Source organism: Saccostrea cucullata, unplaced genomic scaffold, assembly GCF_032062105.1.
Source record: "Saccostrea cucullata isolate Sc308-1 unplaced genomic scaffold, CSIRO_AGI_Scuc_v1 ctg1252, whole genome shotgun sequence".
In the NCBI taxonomy this organism is placed as follows: Eukaryota; Metazoa; Mollusca; class Bivalvia; order Ostreida; family Ostreidae; genus Saccostrea; species Saccostrea cuccullata.
In genome coordinates, this window is record NW_026925150.1 from 230,239 (window position 1) to 237,317 (window position 7,079).

General features: G+C 32.3%; 1 long non-coding RNA gene across 1 annotated transcript; it reads left to right on the plus strand.

Annotated features, from left to right (window-relative positions):
• The first annotated feature begins 611 nt into the window (after nucleotides 1–611).
• Nucleotides 612–5,512, plus strand: LOC134268195 (uncharacterized). Its single transcript, XR_009992315.1, has 3 exons — nucleotides 612–651; nucleotides 2,056–2,170; nucleotides 5,404–5,512. It is a non-coding gene; the product is annotated as an uncharacterized LOC134268195 (long non-coding RNA).
• The last annotated feature ends 1,567 nt before the right edge of the window (nucleotides 5,513–7,079 follow it).

Below are 7,079 nucleotides of genomic sequence, written 5' to 3' on the forward strand. Positions count from 1 at the left end.
ACTTTCAAATTATACAAATAAACAGATAAACAGACTTTATCTAGGTTGTTCAACTTTTAGATAATGTAGATGAATGAAGCTTCCTTTGAACTTGAAGGATGATGTAAACAATCTCTGTTTCGACTCTTCATTTCAATTTTCCACTCTCTCATGACCTACCAAAATTTCAAAATGTCATGTAAAAATTCAACGACTTAAATAAACCATGGGCTCTGGGCAGATTTGTGCATAGTAATTAGCATATATTTTTATCAATCATATATCATATATTTTTTTTCGTTGTAAAAATTAGTACATGGACAATGAAAGTCATGTCTTATGATCCAATTTATCTCTTCCCCGAAGCACTTGACCATAAATATTGTTTGTGTTATTAAACTATTTTTCCATAAATATGATACACAAATATACCTGTAGTTATTCAATAGTATGGTTTTTTTTATACTTTCTTTTTAAAATTCCATGTATGCTTCATAATTTATACCGAAGAAAAGGGTAAAGAATCTTATTTTAAATGTTATTGTATTAAATCATTTTGAATTGTTTAAGTATGTTGACAATGTCATTATAGAGTGGAAGAAAATCGAATTGCATTCAATAAAAGAAAGAGACATAGCACAACAAAGTGACTCTGAAGATTCTTCGGATGAGGTAAAATATTGCATTCTATCTTTCAATTATCGTTAAGATACGGTTTATTATACTACATGTATAACAGTTATATTTGGAGAGAAAGGTCTTGTGTTTTATAGATTCTCTCCTTTGGGGGGTGGGGGGGGGGGGGGGGGGGTGGTCGAGGTCGAAATTGTTGACACAGAATGACATTCTTTATTTTAATTTTGTGACGACAACTGACATATCAATAAAACCAATAAAATGATTGTATAATATCTCACTATTTACATGGTTATTAAGATGTATTATTGTCAAACAAAGATGTACACATTCTCTTATTTCACATAACAATAATCTCATTTCCCTCAGATATTAGAATTATCAGTGAGCTAGAATTTTCTGAAGCTCAAAAGACCTGATTTTGTCAAAAAATAGACTGACGTTGCATTACAGAGTCTGAAATACTAAACACTAGACAAGGTTGTTTAGGCATCATCTAAGGGAATTTATTTAATATTTTGCCTTTAAAACCCTGTTTCTGATGTATTTGATATATAAATATGTTACTTTAATTAAAGATCGTGCGCGTAAGAATAAAATCGACATTAAGTTGCCACGTTCGCGGCCCATATTAGAGCAGAGTTTTTCTGTCAACTTAAGGGTGAAAAAATGAGTATGATTGTCTGCTGTATGAATATCAGTTTCAGTGATAATGCCTAGACAATAACCGAGGTGGCATGATGAAAGTTCTATCTTGATGTGACGTTGTTACGCGCCATCGTTCGGCCACATATTCAACAACTTTTTGCATATCATGTTCTTATGCGTTTCTTTTTCCTTTCAGTATATTTACCGTAAATTTGCAAATTTTTACGTCGATTTTATTTTGCGAATTCGGGTCAAAATGCTGTTGATTAATTTTTACGTTTCAAAATTTTGCGAATGACCACTGCTTTGTTTACTTTGCTTATTGGTATTTTTTTTAAGAAAAATATTTTTGCAAATGCAATTAGCTCGCGAATTTGCTAAAAAAATATATACAACATAATTTTTCAGATTTTTGTATAGATTTAAATAATTTGAGGTAGGTTAGAAGCTGTAATACTGTTTTGAATCTCGATAACTGATATTCAATTTTTTGATATAAATACCTTATTATTATTGAGTACATGTACAAAATTGGAAAATAAATTTGAAATTTTCATCTGAAACTATGTCCATGCCCTTATTACAAATAATGACAAAACAATTGAGTTTTTATTTAATGGAACACCACACTGGTTTAGGATAACAAAAATTTTTGTAGTTGACAAACCTAGATATATTGCTTTTTTAATGAATTTTTTTGGAAATAAAATCTTTAAAATAGTATCGTATTCTTTATATGTTGTAAATGTAGTTTTTCATCTTAATGTAGGTGTTGTTGCTTTATTATTTCAGTCATTTGTCGATACCTCTGCTGGATATCGCAAGTTTGAAGAGGCAAAACAATGTGCATTGGATATCTTTGATAGTGTTGGGAACCTCCTTTCAAGAGTGGATGATGCTATTTCTGGTAGGCAATTAAAAAAAAGTACATTAATAAATAAAATGCGCATACACATGTATATATATGAGAACTAGGGTGGCAAAGGTTGGGGCGATGGGCACGAAAGTTACCCTAACCTATGCCACCCAAGGTCTTAAGTTTTAGAAGAAAAAAATTAATTACCGAAGCAGACGGACGATTTGAAAATAAGTTTTCCCAGTATACATACACGCTTTAATTTGAAGCGATATTTAAAAGATTGTATCATTTTTTTTGGCGTAAAACATATATTCATTTTTTTGTCCTTTGCAGCCGTAAACTAAAATCAAGAACATATCCTTTGATGGTTATAAATAACTTTTTTCATGGCCAAGACTTACGGTTTTAGTAACTTAAACTTGACGTATTTTCTATACATTCACATTAATCCCAATGTGGGACGAAGATACTGTTTTTTTATGAGATCGCTTAAACTGAGATCCCGTGTGTTAGTAGCTGATGGCAAGAAATATATCCCTCCCTGTTCAATAGCCCTGAGTGCCGATTATAGGACAAAAATTGCAGCTCCCCACATGCAAATGGTGTTGCCTTTGTTTGTGTGAAAAAATCTTGAAAGGGACATTTGGTAAAACACAGTCAATCAAAGAGATCCATCCTACTGCAAATCCATAATGTTTCAAGTCGTAAATTTAAGGATACTGACCAAAGGTGTCCAAAGGACAAAATTTAATTTGCTTGTAATTCTTTCATAATTAAAGATACAGTACCCGCATCGTTGTTCTTTACAATTCTATCGTGTCCTATCGTGTGTGTATCCTATCGTATCGTACGTGTATCTTATCGTACTGTGCGTGTATCCTATCGTTTCGTGTTTTCCGTTTATCAGGTTTTGTGTTTATCGTGTAGATTGTTTATCAGGTTCTATCGTGTATCGTGTTTTGCGTTTATCGTGTATATCGGAAACCCTCGGTTTTATCTTTTTAATTAGTCAGGGCTACTAGAAAAAAATTGCGGTAAGCCAGGGTGTATTCATACCCAATAGATAAATAAATTAAACTTAATAAATAAATAAATATATATATAAATAAATAAATAATAAGAAGGGATTTATATGTTTTTTTTTTACCGCAATATTCATTTTTCCGATCCATTGTCTAATAATAATAGTAATGTGTTAACGCCTCTGATCTGCATTTATACATTTTTGCACAATTATTTTCCAAGTTTTGATATGTAATATCAAAACTTGGAAAATAATTATGCAAAAGTGTATAAATGCAGATCAGAGGCGTATTTTTGTAAAAATCAAAAATACATAAGACATTGATCAAGATAAACTATTCAACACTATCGAGTTATTTATCTTACTTAAAAAAATTCCCTTCTTTGGGCCCCAAAGAAACATTCGCCCATTCAAATATCCAAATTGCTCTAATACATGTACAATAGGATGTAGCCCATTCAAATATCCAACCCTGACACAAAACAATGGCCTAATCGAACACCCCTTTTATTCATGGACTAGTGAGCACGAAACTACATGGTGCTGATTTCATTTTAACCCTTTTCATTGTACTGAACAGTCATGAAATCAGTCGAAGACTATTTTTAAATCCAATGTAAATTAGAGAGGTTCAGATAGTGTTATGGATACTTTTGAGCTGAAAGCTGAAGAAAACTACAGGATTTTTATAAAAGGTTGGGATTTTGTCATTACATTTCATGATGGTTTGTTGAGGAAAAGCGTTGAATTCTTATGGAGTTCAATTCGGACAATACTTGTAATAGTGCTTAAACAGATAAAAAGATTGGTGGTGTTATGCTGAACCTGCTGAAAAAAATTCCATATCAAGATCTTCTATGAAAATGGTGTCGAAAAATAGATGGGCTGTCAATTATTCAAGTTCTTTTGGGAAGTACGCCGGAAAAGAATGAAACAGAGGTGAAAATGTATATTTGTGTTAAAAAGTGATGCTTTCAAGACCTAAGACCGAAAACATTCCTAAAAGTGTGCAAAATTCGGAGGAATTGTTATTTCTCTGAGCATCGGAAGTGCATTTGAAACACAATAAGGGTAATTCCGTGTGCACTGGAAATTAATTCTAATAGTGTGGCAAATTTGGAGTAATTATTTTTCATACGCATTGGAAATACATTTTAAAATTGTTTTATATCTTTTGTTCATTGTTTTATGTTTTCTGCACCTCCGTTGGGTATTTAAATATCCAACCGATAGGCAGTTGGATATTTTGAATATCCAACTGTCTGTCGGTTGGATATTTTGAACATCCAGCTGATGGCCAGTTGGATCTTTAAATATCCAACAAGTGCTGGTTGAATCGGTAAAATATCCGTAGACTAATAACAACGTCATAGAAGTTTTTTTAAGATTACATGTATATTGATGATGAAGAAAGGTACCTCTTCCAACATGGTCAAATTTTGCGGAGGGGGTACTTATTTTGAAAAAAAAATAATGCTTTAAAATCTGCTTTTTCGTTTTAATTAACCATTTTTGATGTAAATTTATGATATAATCTCCTCAATACTGTAATATGTTGCCTTAGGGTCAGTGGTTCCTGTAGGGGGGGGGGTGCACAGCTGGTGGTTATCAATTGGAAATGCATTTCTCTTTGTTACCTTATATATTGAGAAACCAAAGTAAACATGATTAGTGCATTAATATGATAAAAAAAAGTTCCTTTTTTCAAAATTGTGAATTTCCTGGCTGCTAGTATAAATCACGAACCAAATTCAATTGCTGGAAAGTTGATACTCAGTTGATCTATGAGTTTTGTAGGCTTCTTGTATCAAAATAATCAATGAATATAGAAATTAGTTACTAAATTGTACAATGCACATTTTCTTTTTTCTGCTAGTATGTTTTAAAAGAAAGCTCGACTAGCTTAATTGATTAATTACCCATTGTAGAATCTACATTGATGTTACACAGTACAAATTATTGTTAAATTCCTCTTCATAACATTGCTTTTGAAAACTCCTTGTTTTTATGGGCAATTTTAATGGACACGTACACTTGACATAATACAATATCTAAGATATTCTTTTTTGTTGTACTTTGCTTAAATATCCTAAATTATTAAGATGAATATGATCTTACTTTTGCACAAAACGTGAAGCTGAATTTCCATCTTCCTAACATTCTTAAGTTTGAAAATGAATAACTGTTATAATTGTATCAGTCACACAATTGTTTTTCTTTCCAAATGTATATTATATTGACCCATGCATTTCAACAGGTGCACCAGAAAATATTCGAGATATTTTTACAGAATGCAGGGATACGAAGAGTTGGTTTTCAGAAAGCCGAAAAATTTTGGAAAAGGAAAAGATGAAGGTCGTTGTATTTGGCAGGTACATGTCAGCTAGCCTATCTCCGAAATATGTATTGCTGTATAATATTTTATAATGTCTTCACGTATATTAACAAAGTGTGAAAATTATAATCCTTGTCTAAACTTTTGTGGCGTGAATCTCAAACGGATCTTTCTGATTAACAATATTTAATATTAGTTTGTTTGTCTTTATAGCTATTTGCTTGTCTGTTTGTCGTCGTTAATCTATTTCAAATTTTATTCATTTTCTCACAAAGCCATTGGCAATAACGAAAATTGACTCAAAGCAGATTTGGGTAATTTATCATCCAGATCCTATTTGAAAGAAAGTTTTGAAACTGCTTAGCAGTGGAAAGCGGTTTCAAAGCAGTCCAAAACAGCTCCTGTGGTTCTAGGAAACTTGAGCAAATACCAATTGGACCTGAATTTAAAAAAATACAAGAAGCACATTAAAGTAATAAAATTCACATATAAGATGGGACGTTTTGAGCTATCTGTAGAAGCTGATTGTCATATAATGACACGCCTATCTGTACTTATAAGTTAATAAATTTTGAAAATAAACCATGAAACGGGTACACTTATTTTCCCAACTAACAACCCACTATATACAAGACGATGTCCGTAAACAATATATTTAGATTTCATTTGGAAGTTTAATTAAGTATCGTGCATTAAATTATTATAAATCTACTTCAATTTTCTATAAATAGCCATGAAAAAGCATAAACGTGAGTATGGTGGTATTTCCAGTCGGCGAATCTAAGCTACTGGCAATTTTTAATGAAAGTGACAACAGGCAATCCTTTATTTCATAAAATGTCATCACTGAATTGTTCAATCAAAACTTGATATAAGGACAGATGATACAAACATAGTTTTGTCCAAAATGTTGAAAGAAACAACTTGGGCCATGTTTCACGATGTATTTCTTAGTTTTGTAGCTCACCTGAGCCGAAGGCTCAAGTGAGCTTTTCTGATCAAAATTTGTCCGTTGTCTGTCGTAGTCGTCGTCGTTGTTGTTGTAAACTTTTCACATTTCCATCTTCTTCTCAAGAACCACTGGGCCAATTTCAACCAAACTTGACACAAAGTATCCTTTGGTGAAAGGGATTCAAGTTTGTGCAAATGAAGGGCCACGCCCTTTTCCAAGGGGAGATAATTATGAATTAGAGAAAAATTAATGGCATTTAAAAAAAATCTTCTTCTCAAGAACCACTGGGCCAGGAAAGATTGAACTTGTGTGGAATCATCCTCAGGTAGTGTAGATTCAAGTTTGTTCAAATCATGACCCCCAGGGCAAGGGTGGGGCCAAAATGGCCAACCCAAGTTTTACATAGGAATATATAGGAAAAATCTTTAAAAAATCTTCTTCTCAAGAACCATTAGGACAGGAAAGATAAAACTAATGTGGAATCATCTCAGGTAGTGTAGATTCAAGTTTTTTTCAAATCATGACCCCCGGGGGTAGGGTGGGGCCAAAATGGTCGATCAAACTTTTTCATAATGATATAAAGGGAAATTTTTAAAAATCTCCTTCTCAAGTACTTCAAAACCATAATTAGAGATATTTATATGAA